A 16,601-nucleotide genomic window follows, 5' to 3' on the forward strand; every position below is an offset into this window, starting at 1 on the left:
GCCTGAACGTGAGAGAGGACAAATATTGTTCAAGGCCAGAGAATGAAGTGGTCCTTCAGAAGAAAGACAAACAGGAGTCCAGAAAAGACAAAGAGAAACAGAAGGAAAAGGGTGTGAAAAGGGAAAAGTAGAAGGTCGAGTGCATTTTCACGGAGGAAATGAAATCAGCGGCGTCAGATCGATGCTGAACACAAACTCTTACAAAAATACTGCAGCGCTGAGTTATGAGACACAAACGAGCTGGAGAGGCCAGGTCTGGTTTCTGCTTCCTCTGCAGTCAGTCTGAAGTTTTACTCCCTACGCTGACCTCACCTGACAACACACGCGCACACACACGCACGCACGCACACACGCACGCACACACGCACACACACACACACGCACACACACACACACACACGCACACACACGCACACACACGCACGCACATACACACGCGCGCGCGCACACGCACACACGCACACGCACACACGCACACACACACACGCACGCACACACGCACGCACGCACGCACGCACACACACACACACACACACAAATTCCAAAAAAGTTGTTTAAAATGTAAATAAAGTAGAATCCAGTGATTTATAAATCTCACACTTTACACAATAGCACATAGAAAAGATTAGAAAATGTTCAAATTTTAGAAAGATATGAGCTCATTTTGAACTTCATGGCAGCTGTTTGTCTCTAAATGTTGGGACAGGGACGTGTTTCCCACTGTGCAGTTTCCCTTCTTCTTTTAACTACAGTCTGTAAACATCTGGACTTCCAGAAGAAGAATTCCCAGAATTCCCATTCTGGTCTGATGGAGGAGTCGAGCTGCTCGGCAGTCCTGGCGCTTCTTTTCCTGTCTTTGGTTCCACGAAGCTCCACATGTTCTCAGCCGGTGAAAGATCTGGACTGCAGGCACCCGGACTCTTCTACTGTGAAGCTAAACTGCCGGATGCCGTCTGTGGTTTAGCATCATCCGGCTAAAATATGGAAGCCTTCTCTGAAAAAGGTCTGGTTCGGACATATGCTGTTTAAAATCCTCTGTATTGATGGGACCCCTCCCACCTGAACTGGATTAGCGGGAGATGAGAGATGAGATGGATGCTATGTCTTAATGAACTGACGGAAAACTTTTATAAACTGGAAACAAATGAAAAAAAAAAAAAGCATAATTGTTTATTAATCTGAGGGAAGACAACCAGATTAATAACTGTAGGGAAAGGTTACAAAAGCCTTCGGGGGTGGATTAATAATCTGGCCTCATTTAGCTGCAAACAGGTTTATTAATGAGTGTTTTAACTCCTGATGTTTTATGGTTTCACAAGTAAAAATAGAAGATTGTCTAATATTATAATGAACCGTAGATTCAGGTTTAGTTTGGGTTTAGGTGACGTTAGGCTTAGGTCAGAGACTGAGGGTGTAAATGCTTCAGATGCTTAGACTTTAGGAAATGCCAGCACACATGCTGGTTTTACACGAGAACTAAATGAGCATCCGCTCTTTAAACTGGTGCGGTCCAACCCTGCGATGGCCTGTAGAGACGCAGCAGGTATCCTGTGGATGAGATAATATATTCCACTTGTGCATTCACTTTTTAGAGGTGGGCACAGTCCAAACACACTTTTTTGTTTTTTGTGTGATTGTCTGTGTCTGCAGTTGTGCGTTTTTGTATTAATAAAGAGTGATAAATGACAGGCGGAGAGGAAGTGTTGGATTCCTGCTCGGCTCCTGTTTCTGTGAGAAACCTCGCTAAAGAAAGCAGACATAAATAATGGCTGCCACGCCGCCATCCTGCCTGCGATACACTGCGTCTGTGTTCATGTATTACTCATGTTGTGGGGACAGAAGTCTGTTTACACAGTCGCGTTAAAGGGAACGACTTCCTTTGGAGGACCTGAAGCATATCGCTGTTACGTCCACTGAAAAACTGAATAGGCTTAGTTTAAGCTAAGATTTAGATTAGTTTTAGGAACATAACTCCTGAGCTTTAGCACAATATTCCAGTTTCAGGAGACAGACCCTCTCTTTTTTGAAAGACTTTTCCTTTTTGATAATTTTATACTTAGTCCTGGATCAGGTGATCTAACTCAACCTTTGGTTATGTTGTTATTGGCCAGCGAAACTATTACAGAGAGACACGGCGCTCAGAGAGTCCCGAAGTCAAATCTGTGGGTGAGTTCTGTAAGACCAAAGATGGTCATTTACTTCCAGATGATAAAAGAATAGATGGCCTCCTCTGGGTTGCTCCCCCAAGTCACCGAGTTCAGGCATGTTGTATAATGTTTTCAGGCGATGGGAAGGTGGAGCTAGAGGTGTATCAGGCCATCATGGTGGAGATTGGAGAAGGATCTTAGCTGGATGGTGATGCTTTGGATTTACTATCAAATCTAAATCTACGCCAATCCCCACCTGTGGTCATGAGCTCATGGTAGTAACTGAAAGAATGAGGTTGTGGATGCAAGCAGCCAAAATGAATTCCTCCGTAGGGTCGCTGGGTTCAGCCTTGGAGGTAGGATAACACGCCAGACATCTGGAAGAAGCTTGGAGTGGAGTTGCTTCTCCTTCACTTTGAGAAGAGCCAGCCATCTGATTAAAATGCTGCCTGGCACTTTGCCTTGGAGGTGCTCTGTCCCAAATGAGAGAAGAGAGATTATGTATCTTGTCTAACAGCAGTACCTCCTGAATCTCCAAGAGCGAGAAGATGGACGGATGGACGGATGAAACGCTCTATAACACCAAAGTTTGGATAAAGTTAGAAAATATTTCAAGTACTTTTGTCTGATCAGATTTGATTGTACACATGCATTTATGTGGCCAGAAGCAGTTCAGGATGGTTGCAGAGTGGTGAAGCTTGTTTCTGGAAGGACTTTGTATTTTGTACTCAGGACTGAAAACATCTTCACTCCTCTCTTTTCATGCTCCATGTATTTATGTGCCACTTTTTTCTCCTCTCAGAAAATGTCTGGCTCTCCCTGAGCCTGGTTCTGCTGGAGGTCTCTTCATGTTTTTTTCCTCTCACTGGTTTCCAAGTGCTTCCTCCCAGGGTCACAGGTCATCATCTGACTGTTGAGGTTCTCTCTCACTGTAATTTATTTTTATTTTATTTTCCAATAGAAAACATTTTGAGATGATCTCAAACTCAGTCTGGTCCTCACTAAAAGGCCTAACCTAGCACACACACGCCAGGTATTCATATCTTGCTTTCCCTGCCCCCAACCCTTACCATGAAAAATGAATGCCTAACTCTAACCCTCAGCCCAACCACAACCATAACCATAACCTAATAACCTAGATAATAATAATAATAATAATAATAATAATAATGGTTTGTTGTCTACAGTTTGGTTCTTAACTGCAGAAAGTAGCAAAAACGATTAAACGCTTGAACGACTGCTCGGGAGGTGTGATCCCAAAGTACAGATGAAAAGTGTAAAATACAAACCCGAACCCTTGATTTAACTCTACTTACATCATCTACTGGTGCACCTCTGAGCTGTGTTTGCTGTAGCTGCTGTTTTTAGGTCTCTCAGATCTCACAGTCAGCTGTTATCTGTGCGTCTGCGCTGGCTGCTGGATCTCCAGCATGTCTAACATGTACCACAGCTCAGGCTTGAACACACTCCTTCTGATGCCTCAGGATGTCACGGTGGGACTCTGAGGACTTCACAACCTGATGAATGTTGGAAATAACGGCCAGTATCCTCCCAGTCTCACTCCTCACCTGTCCGGCTGTCTGCAGAATGAGGACTCTTCAAATCAGCACTGCTCCAGATGTATCCATCCACCAGATGTATTTTTAAACTGTTGAGTCTGTATAGTATCATTGAGAGTGAGAGCCCTCAGTCATCTTAAACACTCAAGCCCCGCCCATCCACTGCTCAAACCTTCTGTTTTTAGGTGGCAGCCAATAAGAACAGAGCTGGCTTACAGAGAGAATAACTAAAAGCTTGCTGAAGACAGAGAACGGAGTGAATAGTTTGTTTTTGTTTTCAACCACGAGTCATGCAAAACCTATGCAGTCGAAAAATATGGAGCTGAAAATCAGCATTTATTGTTCCTGCTCACCAAAATTTTCTTGGGCCACTATTTGGATTTTAATTTGTTCAAACCGTAATGAGCATTTGTTCAGATTAGCTGAGCTAATCTTTCCATGTTCCATCTGGGCTGCAAGTAGCTCTGGTTGGAAATTGGTGCTGCACGTAATAGTTGTGAGTAATATGATTGACCGGTGGCACTGCACACAAACTCCCATAGCTGACTGTAGGTGCCAAACCTGGTGCAACAGGATTAAAATGCAACTTGTCAGAATTCAAAAATACCACGCTGAAGGACTTTCCAGAAGTCTGCATTACTCACCTTCAATTGCCTCAGGAAAGGAATCCAGCTTAAACACTCTGGAGCAGCCAAAAGGAGCTTCGTCTTCATCTCTGCAGTATGTAAGAACATCTTAGTATAATACTGTGGTAAATAATTTTATTTAAAACCGTGCTAAGAGTATAAAATGAAAACAAAAAAAATTAGAAAAAATAACCTAGAAATAGCCTACAGGCTTACTGTAAATGCAAAAACCTGCAGTTCCTCTGATGTCCAGCAGAGGCTCCAGCCATGAGTCGGCCCCCCACAAACACACATGTTAAAATGTGCAGCAGAAATGTATGGAAGCCCGTTTCTGCCAATAATAAAAAAAAGGTATCCATAACTCGAAATTTCAACTTATTAACTCAAAATTTTGAGGAAAGTAAGTCAACATTTTGAGTTACTTTTCAATAAAGGTGTGGCCTCTTTGACTGACAGGTGGATGGTGACACAGGTGACTGTAGCAGCTAGCTGTGTGCTAGGCTTCAACTCAGCTAACTGGAGTCCCTGAACAGATTTTAATGAAATAATCCGACTTGTTGCGCCGTAGTGCTTGTTTAATAAGTCTGTGCTGTATAATGCATCTGTAGAGTTTACGAATGCACATTCCTGCCTTAAACTGATGCTTTAGCGCTCCACCATCTTCAAATATATGTACTTCATCACGGTGACTTCAAAATATGAAGTTCAGACACCAACAACTGTCCCATGTAACTTATACTGAGGACTGCATTAAGCACAGAGCGGCATTTATTTGCATGCACCCTGGTCTGTGCTGAGTTGTGCACTGAATGCAGGGAGCTGCAGCCTGTCACAGTGGACTGTGCATAAGCAGCCAACGATTGGCGGATGTACTGGAGATGAAACGCGTCCAAGGCTGCTGGCCTGCGAAGGCTAAACGAGGCAACAAGGGGGAGTCCAAACGAGAGGAGAGGAACAGGGTGTGTGAGTGTGGTGGCGGAGCGGCTCTCCTGCTAAGACGGCCTGATTTCCTGAGCGTTTATATGGTGGGGCTAAAACAACAACAGGAATGACACGTTATGACCAATTCCACCTCGCTCTCTCTTTCTGTTTCTCTTTAACGCTCCCCATCCTCCTCCCGCCTTCAGCCCCTGGCTCTTCCTTCCTCCACCCCCCTGGCTAATGTTACCGCTAACACCTCCTGACGCAGGACAGGGTACCAGCCTGCTGTACAAACTGATGATCTAAGCGCCACAGATGCTCCAGCTGTGCGTTGAAGGCCAACTCTGCATGTGTGTGCGTGGGCACGAGCACGGCACGGCGTGTCGCGCGTCTGTGTGCGCACACGTTGTCTTTGCGAGTGTTCGCGAAACATGATACGCTTGCTGCTGCTGAGTGAGGCGGTGACGTTCAGCGTGCAGCACCGAAGCAGAAACTTTAGATGTCATGTTTACATTTGAACAACTAAAAACACAACTTTCCACGTGAGACACAAAATTAAATATGTGATCACAGAAAGAATTAATATTACATGTCATGAAAGAAAGTAAGATAACACACTTCTATTTTATCGATATAGCACCAATCGTAACGTAAGTTCCACTGAGTGAGGTCAAGACCTTTAAAATATGGAGAAAAATCCAGGCAGAGCACTCCAACAAACACGATCACCAGAGAATTAGGTGGCTGAAGATGCAGAAAATGTACAAATATGTTTTTATGCTTGGTTCCAATTGGCTGATTTACACTTTGATCCAGCCACAAACGTTTGGCTCATTAGGCTGTGGGTCAGACCTGAATGCACTCAGTAAGCTGTAACTTTTAAATGTGCAGCCATCACAGTGCAAATAAATGGCAGCCGTGGAAGCACACTGAGTGGAAATAAATGATATTATTATCATCTTTATGTATGTTTGTCACCCAATGGCCACTTATGTGAGTGCTCCAGAGCCTGAAGCAGAAAGATAAAAACATGGACGCTGCATCCTCAAGACTAAAAAGGCTTGTTATCAGCTCTCAGTTTAAAGCCTGCCTCTCTGATTGTATGGGGGGGGGGGGCTATTTCAGCAGGACAGTGTCAAATAAATGAAAGTAAGTAATTAAAAAAATGGGGAAATACAAATTAGTGTCTGAAAATGTGTCAGCTGTCATCCTAATCTTTTTGCAGAGTATGTTTAAATGGAAACACTTCTATAATGAGTTTAAACAAAGACCAACAAAGTACCAAAGGTTTAATTTGGGTCAGATTTAACAGAGGAACAAATCTAATTCACAGCCGTGGGCCTGTGTTAGGCTGTCCCCTCTCTATCTTTGGTAATTCCACACCGGTGGAAACCCAAACAAAACACGCATTAAGAGGCTCTAATGCCTGTGTCTCAGTCTCACGGTCCATGTCGCCCGCAAAATGACGTGAAGAAATATTGTTTAAAATTTTTATTCAAAAAATTATTTAATATGAAGGCAATATGAGCAGTGTTACAGGCATCGCCCTATACCCGTTATGTGCAAAAAAAGGAGAGTTGAAAAGTAGGAGCTGTCACGGAGCAGAAACGGGAGCTGGAAACATGTAAATATAATAATAACCACTGCAGCCAAACAGAGAGCCTGACGAGCCCAGCTGTAAGTAAGCTGTTAAGACTCGACTGTACACCGTGTTCGTGTTTTCCTCTGAAACAATAAGTTCTGTTGCAGCAGCCTTTCAACGCCTCTCTCTATCTCTCACTAGCAAAGTCGACCCAGACAACAAAGTAAAGCTAGTTTTCAGCTACGAGCCCGACACGAACCCGACGTATCAGCCAGAGGTCCCTTTACTACGGTTCGGAGCCGCGGACCTGTTTTATATACGCGCTGAATAGTTTCTATACGAGATCGCTGCAAAAAGTGCAGCCTTACCTAATGTCCACCTACTGTTACTCATTTATATTAAGATTTAAACATCTGGTTGGTGTTGGTGTGGAGAGTAACCTTCAGTAATAGTAATGAATCACACAGCAATAGGACATTCATGTAGTTGTAAACAGCATGATAATATATTAAGTAATCCAAAGTATTCAGAATACGTTACAAAATACATTTTGGGGCATGTAATCTGTAATCTGTAGTAGAATACAAAAGTAACCTCCCCAACACTGAGTATATATAATATAAAAGTGTACATTTACAACATGATGGCTGCTGTAAAGCCTGTGCCGTCAGATTCTCACCTGTATGAGGCTGATCACATGCCAGTGATGCCCAGCTGAGGATTTTGTTCATAGAAACGACACCGTCCAGCATGTGTTGCCTCCTGTGTGATCTACCCAGGTAACTCCCTCAACTAAACCAGAGGGAATACTTCCAGAAGTGGGAAAGTGTCTGAAGTGGACAACTTTATTATACCGTGTAAGACAAGACGAGCCTGAATCTTCCTCCACCATCCAAAGTTCATGTCTAAAAATACAGCTTTAGGGCTTTGAAACAGATGATAGAGATAAATCACGAGATCAAAGAGGAGCGTTGAACTTCTGTACAGACGTCTGCAGGTGTGTCCGCTTCATTCAGAGCAGCTGGTGGTGACCACAGTTTTTAACGATTAGCACACGTATCAAGAACATAAACACATGAGAAAACATCAAACTAATGAGAAGAACTTCATTGTCTTTTTGTTTGTCTTTGTTTCGTTTGGCTCACGTCCTATTGGCCAAGATGGAGGGGTGGGGCTTATAACTCGTACTGCATCCAGCCACCAGGAGGCGATCCACAGACTTGACTTCTTGGCGGCTGTCACCTCGTTCCTCTCGCAGTCTGTGGTCAGACCCTTCGTGCCCTCTGCTTGACACTTTTTGTCATAAAACTTATAAAACCTGTTTCATATAATCACAACAGACCAGAGGTGAACTACGACCTGCAGGCTTGGCGGTCAGCCATCCAGTCCAAATCAGGGATATAATCAGCTCTTTATATCATGTATTTCATAACTCCTTTAACCCCAGCTGCAGCCGCTCTGACATTTTATCCTCTGCGAGCACTTACTTAGGAAAACATCATCCAGAGGAAACAGTAGAAGGGTTGGAGCAGCAGACAGGTAAAGACGGTAATGTGCCGACAGTCAGGTTTGGAAACGCTTCCATGTGTATAATGAGAGAGAGAGAGAGAGAGAGATGTGGCCTTGAGGTGAAGGAATAATCCAGAGGAGTGAAAAGGCAATGAAGTTAAGTTCTAGGTTTCATTAAAGTGTTTCCTGGCAAAGCAGAGCGTGTGTGTCAAACCTCCCTAAAACATCAGACTACAGTATTTCTACTGTATTCCTGTGTGTGTGTTTCAGCTCACACGCACACACACAGGAAGGAGAACTGTTTGAAAGTTTGCATGTATGTGCTGCTAACAGCTGTGAAAAAATACTGCAGGCCTAAGCAAAAGTACCAGCATGACTGCGTAGCATGTAAAAATACTGTGTCCGCCTTTAAGCAAAGGGACACATTTTCTCACTAAAAGTTAGAAGCTCTGTTCATTTCCAGACCCATATTTTTTATTCTTGGCCTCTAATAAAGTCACTTTCTTTGGATTGGCCAACTTCAGTGAGCCTGCTGAGGGGCAGCACCCAGCAGTACAAGTGTGCGGTAGTATGAAGCTAAACTGGACTCAGAAGCATCTCACACATTCATTCATTCAGAAGATTTCCAATATTCCTCCATGAGGTTCCTGGATGTTCCTGGGCCCATAGAGTAAAGATGGACTCGATTTTCATCAAAGGCAGAAAGGTCAAACAGAATCAAGAATCAAGTCTGCAGGTATTTATCTGAGTCACGGGAAAGAATCTGACACTAGCAATGGGAATCAAACAGTTGTGTTCCTCGTTCATGCTCGTCTGTAACTTTGCCTTTTTTGTTCCCAGTTTCTTCAGATCCATCTCCTCTTGTCCCACTCTGCAACGCTGGTTCTGTTTGGTGCAACTAAATCAATCAGTCTACAAACCAAAGGTTTCCTAATCACCTCCGTCTGTGGCCGGCCCTCCTGCCCATCGTGGCTCTCTTGGATCTCTCCTCCCTCTGGATCTCTTGGACTATCTCCTCTCACATGTCCTTCCTCTGGACACTCATGGCCACCCCCTCCTGTGCTGACCTGTTTTCACCTACAAATAAGCGCACCCCGCTCTGCAATGCTTACTCGCCTTTAGCCAATCTCTTGTTTTCCTGCCCAGTAACGCCTCTCTCCTCAGAAACACAACAGTTTAGGCCAAAATAAATTTTCATGTTTTCAAAACTTTATTCACAACACGTTAGCTTTCACATGTCAAACAGGTCAGCCGTGCAGGAATGAGGAGAATTAGCATCAGATTGTAGAGCCCATTGAACATTTTTTCATTTCCGAATTCTAAAAAGGAACTTTTCAGAAGTTTGTCTTGGCCTTGGCTTTATTTGATGCCTTTCGTGTACGGGACACAATGCCAGCTGTTGATTAGAGTGGAATAACCAGAATGGTAAAAGCAGAGCGGGGACCTGGACTTCCTGCTGGATTGAGGTGAAAGTCATGAACAAAACGTAGCTTGTCATCACCCGAGATCGCCTCTGGTCTCGCATAAAACAAAGAACGTCTTCTGGGCCTGAGGTAGTGAAAGGCCTGGCTTCTGATCTCGTGATGTTGCACTCATTCATTACCACTTACATCATGAGAGTCGTGACATTTTTCCAGCTCCTGCAAACATCATCAGCAGAAAGGATCGAGTGCTACTTTCTGCACGGCAATAAATTCAGAAGCCTTGCCAAGTGACGATCTTTGGGTAGATGTTTTTCTTCTATTCTCAGCTCTCCAGAAAACTGCTGCTGAACAGACACAAGAGTGAAAGATTATAGTTGTAAATCAGCATTTCCTTCACTGAAGTAATCTGCAATCAGATAGAAAGTGAAGAGTCTGAGTTATCCACAATAGAGACTTTCATAGAGTTCTACAACAACATGCCCCAAACCAGTCAAAAAAGCACCAATGTGACGGTAAAAACAGAAAAGAACAGAAACAGGATATGGGAAACTTACTTGGCGTGCCGTTAAAGTTTGGGGCCTTTCTCTTCAGCTAACACTGTGGCCTACTCTGCTGTACTTCTGCAGAGCTGTGATTTTGACCATGGATGAGCCTGAAATGCTTTGGCTCCTTGTTTCACTTTGTTCCAGCGCTTTGCTTTCTTTTGTTCAGCTTTTTCAGAACTTCTGGTGTAGCCTGAGGATCTTGAGCCCAAAACTTCTTTCCATATTCACTGTTTACAAATACATAAAAAGCTCATTAAAAACTAACCTGGCGTTATAGAATGAATACATGTGCCCAAACTGCATTTTGGGAAATCTGTTTCTTTGTTTGCTTTCCGCTGTCTGTTCCCCGTTCTGCTTACAACCATGAAAGCCTCAGTCATACTAACCTTTCTTTTTGAGTCACGGGGGTTCAGCCCAACCATCACGCTTTAAAGAGTATCATCCAGGAGACCGAGACGGCCCCTCGCTCTATTTTATTTATATAAATGGGTAATAGACAAACAAAGAAAACAGAGAAAACCCTAACAATCATATGAACCCCTTTGAACAAGCGCTTTGGCAACAGTGGGAAGGAAGAAATCTCCATGCTCAGGGCAGCCATCCTGTGATTGGTTGGGGGCGAGGAGAGGAAGACATGCTGTGGAAGAGAGCCAGAGATTAATAACAACTAATGATTAAATGCAGAGAGGTGTATAAACACATAGTGAGTGAAAAAAGCGAGTGAAGAAGAAGCACTCAGTGCATCATGGGAATCCCCAGCAGCTTCGATCTACAGCAGTGTGACTAAGGGAGGATTCAGGATCACCTGATCCAGCCTAACTATTTAAGAAATAAACCTGAGGCTGCCATCCCACACACACCAACCGTATGATCTCTTAGTATTTACATATAAACACAGAGCAAAGATGACAACCAGCACAAAGGGACTGTAAAGCGATCACGACGGTGATTCTACCCTAGAAACATGCACAGGTAGAAATGGAGGCTGCAGGCTGAGGTGTGCACAGGCTCAGCTTTAACATCGCTGCCTTTGCTGCCTGCGTGTTAGCCGTCTGTGCAGATGCTCTCACAGAGCTAAAGCTGTGTTAGCAGCTTTTGGTTGTTTCTGTTGTGGATGCAGTTTGGACTTTACCATCGTGCTCTCGTCCTTTTGTCCAATGAGATTAAAAGTGATGTCCGTACTCATGTAGACCGCACCACTGTTTTCCTCCCCCCGCACACGAACTGAAACCAGCTGACCGAGTGCAGGAGGATGAGCGGGATCGAACTGAACTGCTGGGAGAACTCCTATAACAACCAGTTCTTGATTCCCGTCCCTACCTGATAATGACATAAGACAGCTGGGTCATGGTTAATTACTGCCATTATGTGATGACATCAAACAATAATACTCATTATTTAATGTTGAAACGTCTCGGATAATTCCCATGATCCTCAGCTGTACAAATGTTGGCATGGTTACATCCCAAAGGAATATGGCGAACATCAGCATGTTAGCTTCATCACATGCAGATGTTAGTATTCAGCCCAAAGCTGCTCTGTAATGGAACACAGCTTCACAGCGCTACCAGCACGAGCCACAGTGACAGTCAGAGCTCAGTGATACGCTGTGGTGTCCCCGAAAACTGTGTGGGGACAGTTTCAATAGATTCGACACCACAGTGTCTGCTCCCACCCCCACAACCTCACCTGCAGTCAGCCTGGAATCCAGAGCCACACCACTGTGCCAGCCTCTCTCTTCACATGTTGCCTCCTGTGAGATTCCTGACACCCCTCCCCCACCCATCACCTTCACTCAATACCAGGTTGAGATGCAAATGAGGAGACTTCACTCAGGAAAGTCTGCTGGACCAGACGGAGTGAGTCCCCTTGTCCTCAAGGCCTGTGCCCCCCAGCTGTGTGGAGTCTTTCATAAACTGTTTATGCTGAGTCTGAGTCTGCAGAGGGTCCCGGTGATGTGGAAGACATCATGCCTCGTCCCTGTACCAAAGACGCCTCGTCCCAGTGGCCCCCAGGATTACAGGCCCGTGGCACTGACCTCCCACATCATGAAGACCCTGGAAAGGCTCATCCTGGACCAGCTGCGACCCATAGTAAGACCACATCTGGATCCCCTTCAGTTCGCTTATCAGCCTCGTCTCGGAACAGAGGACGCCATCATCTACCTGCTCAATCGTGTCTACACCCATCTGGACCAGCCGGCGAGCACTGTGAGGGTCATGTTTTTTGACTTTTCCAGTGCTTTCAACACCATCAGGCCGACCCTCCTGGGTGATAAGTTAGCAGCGATGCAGGTGGATGCTTCTCTGGTGTCCTGGATTGTTGATTACCTGACAGGAAGACCACAATATGTACGTCTCCCACAGTGTGTGTCTGACAAGGTGATTAGCAACACAGGGGCACCACAGGGGACTGTCCTCTCCCCCTTCCTCTTCACCCTCTACACCACAGACTTCAGCCACTGCACAGAGACCTGCCATCTTCAGAAGTTTTCTGATGACTCTGCGGTGGTTGGATGCATCAGCAGGGATGATGAGACAGAGTACCGGGCTGTGGTCGACTCCTTTGTCACGTGGTGTGAGCAGAATCATCTGCAGCTCAACGTGGCAAAGACCAAGGAACTGATCGTGGACTTCAGGAAGACCAGGAAACACTTGACCCCTGTTTCAATCCAGGGGGTCAGTGTTGACATTGTGGAGGACTATAAATACCTTGGAGTACACATTGACAATAAACTGGACTGGGCTAAAAACACCACAGCACTTTACAGGAAGGGCCAGAGTCGTCTCTATTTTTTGAGGCGACTGAGGTCCTTCAACATCTGCCAGAAAATGCTGAGGATTTTCTATGAGTCTGTGGTGGCCAGTGCGATCCTCTATGCTGTTGCATGCTGGGGGAGCAGGCTGAGGGTCGCAGATGCCAACAGACTTAATAAACTGATCCGTAAGGCCAGCAATGTTGTGGGGATGGAGCTGGACTCCCTCAAGGTGGTGTCGGAGAGGCGGATGCTGTCCAAGATAAAGACAATGTTGGATAACACCTCCCACCCACTCCATGACATGTTGGTCAGTCACAGGAGCTCGTTCAGTGAGAGACTGAGATTACCGAAAAGCACCACTGAACGACACAGGAAATCATTCCTGCCTGTGGCCATCTCCCTGTACAACGCATCCACTTAACACACTGTTTGCTGCTACAACTACACATGTTTCTTTTCCAAATATTTATTTATAAGTGACTTATGTATGTATGTATGTATATATATGTATATATTGTACTATTCTTAGTTAGCGTATTGTCTGTCTTGTCTTAATGTTGGTTTAAAATGGAGCACTGTAACAAAAAATAATTTCCCCCAGGGATCAATAAAGTATTCTGATTCTGATTCTGATTCTGATTATGACGTGTCTGTGACTGAAGACGTTGCGGTTGTGGGTGTTTGACCCAGTATTTTGAGTTTGTGGAGTCTTGAATCTTGTTTTCTTGTCACTCGCGGTGCAGATTTATTTTAGGTTGTTTAATTCCTTTTGCATCTGTCTCTCTGTCCCTCGTTCTCTGTGCTCGTCTTCCTCGTCTCCGTGCCCTCACTGTGTTCCCTCTGTCCAGTCAGTCTCGTCTCAGTGTTTGCTTCCCTGTCCTGTGTGTCTGGTCCATCTGCTTCCTGTTTTATTTTGGTAGTCTTTGTCTTGTGTTCTGTTTTGCTTCCTCTGTCCTGTTAATCAGTTCCAGCCGTGTACCCACCTGTTGCCCATTCTCTCGTTATCCTGTGTGGATTAAGTCCTGAGTCTCCCTCTGCTCATTCTCCTATTGTCACCGTTTGCTGTGTCCGTGCTTATTCCCAGTTGTCAGTTACATAGTTATAAGTCCGAGTTTCCAGTTCGTCTTTTGTTTGTTTCTTTGAATTTTCCAGTGTTCTGCCACACAGCGTCACGTGACAGAAGATAAAACTGAAACAAACTGAACATTTGACAAACTGATCAATAGGTGCACGTGATCATTAGAAAGGATTAAAGGCACAGAGCGTGCACTGTGTGAATGTGTTGGTCACTATGCTGAGGCTTGTAGTAAGAAGTGTTTTGAGTGCACAGTTAAGCAAATGTTGAAAAATGCTATAAAAGTATGATTCACCATTTTCATACGAACGACGCGTCTCTAAGGCACGGGTATTTTTGAAAACGGAGATTTTCCGTTTTCGTTTTAAAAAATAATCCCGTCCACACGTAAAGGCAGAAATGAAGGAAAACGCTGCTATGAACATGCCAAAGCAGCAGGTGGCGCTAGATTCCTAACCGTGCAGAAATGTTGGCCAATCAGAAGTCTAGAAGCCTCGGTTGGAAATAGTAAACAAAGCTGGGGCATAGAAGCAGAACTGAGTCGTATGTGTGGAGGGATAGTAACTGTGTGTGTATATGTAAGCATTTAAACACTGCAGAGAGTAGAATTAACAATTAACAGTAACAGTATTGTAGAAATTCGTTTCACCGAAACAATAACGTGGCGCACAGTGTGACGTCAAAAAAGGCGCACACCTTTGACGCTGCGTTTTCTCTGTTTTCTCCGTTTTCCTCGTCCACACGTAAATGCAAAAACGGAGTTTTCAAAAATATCCACCCTGGCAGGTGTTTTTAAAAGTGAACGCTGTTTACGTGTGGATGAAAGGTGCAAACGCATAGAAAAATCTGCGTTTTCAAAAATACCCGGGTACGTGTGGACGTAGCCTAAATAAGAAGAAAAACACTCTATGAGGCTAAAAGACCTTTGAGTGATAACAGGATGTCTTCATTGTTAACTTTCTGATAATAATTTTCCCGATTTTTGTTTTGTTTTTCTCATTTTTGAAAACGTCATTTTGCTTTAGAAGGAGGTGGGACGCAGACATGTGGGTAAAAAAGGATCACAGAGAACTCCAGTTTCAACTGGACTACAGTGATTTCATGTGAAGCGCTCACACTTTGCCTTTCATTCACACACTCGCACACCGATTGCTGCCAGCTGTGCAGTACCAGCCAAGCCATGGGGAGCATTTGGACTCCAGCTTCTTGCTGAAGAATAAATGTGGATAGAAACATCATACTCCCCTACAGCATCCTGCTACATGGACACACTATGAGACAAGAGGCTTCTGGGTTACTTCTGTTTGCAGCTGCCTTTCTCTATTATTTCTGTCATTCTGCATCTATTTGTCTTCATTTTATGTCAGTTTTTCAAACACTTGATCTTTCTGGTTGTTTCATATCTTTGTATTTATTTAGTATAATTTTTGTTCATTTAACATCTTTTTCAATGCCATATATTTGACCTTATTTGTAGTTTTTCTTTTATATCTTTTCGCAGCTGTTTAGCTTTTGCCTCTGCAGACTTGTTGCCTCGACCAGCTACTTTTCTAGTTGGCATCCTTATCAAACTCCCTACTGAGGAAATAAATAAGAAAATAATAATTACAAAATCTTGCCAAATCTCAGCACTCTTACAGAAAAAATAACTATCGGCTCAAAAGAAAACCAAGCAGTAAAACCGAGGGAGCAGTTAAACAAAAGCAGCATTGCAAAGTATTGTTACATCACCCAAAGAATCTGAGTGAAGCATTTTCAAGTTTACAGACACATATAAAGCCAGAACAGTTGCAGATATGGAGCAGTGTTCTTGTGGGTTTTCAATGCATCTTGGGTGTGCCACAGCATTCAGAGCAGAAATCTATTTTATTTTTTATTCAATAAATACAAAAGATCACCCAGAGCTTTACAACTTCCACAAATTCCTGGAAACTAAACAGAAACAGCAGGTCAGGGAATAAATCACGGCTGCTCTGCACATGTCTGGCAGCTTAATATCAGTGCTGAATGAAGTCTGTAGATTAACTTTAAATAGAAATATCATGTAAATAATTGTATTAAACATTACAGGTAAAAACTCTGCACATATAATATGTTTCAAACATTTGCAATATCAAGTAAAAAATACATTTTGGGGATGAAATGTTTAAGGCCACTCTGAGAATCGAGTGCAGTGCAACAAGCTTTAATGTCACATTTTACTCAAGCTCTCCTTCAACACAGTCTCATGGCAGTTTGTTGAATAGTTGTGACCTTAAACCCGTGGATTCAAGATGCTGGACACAAATGTAACTTTTTGTAGTTCTTTAAAATCCCAGGATTATTTCCTGTCCTTTCATTTTGTGTTCATGCACATTAAATTAATATTCCCCATCTTTAAAGTTACAGTGTGTAAAATCTCATCACTACATGTCAGTAGATTGCAGATTTTAGCCAAGTGAGTGATGCTTTCTTA

This window comes from Maylandia zebra, linkage group LG5, assembly GCF_041146795.1.
Source record: "Maylandia zebra isolate NMK-2024a linkage group LG5, Mzebra_GT3a, whole genome shotgun sequence".
NCBI lineage: Eukaryota > Metazoa > Chordata > Actinopteri > Cichliformes > Cichlidae > Maylandia > Maylandia zebra.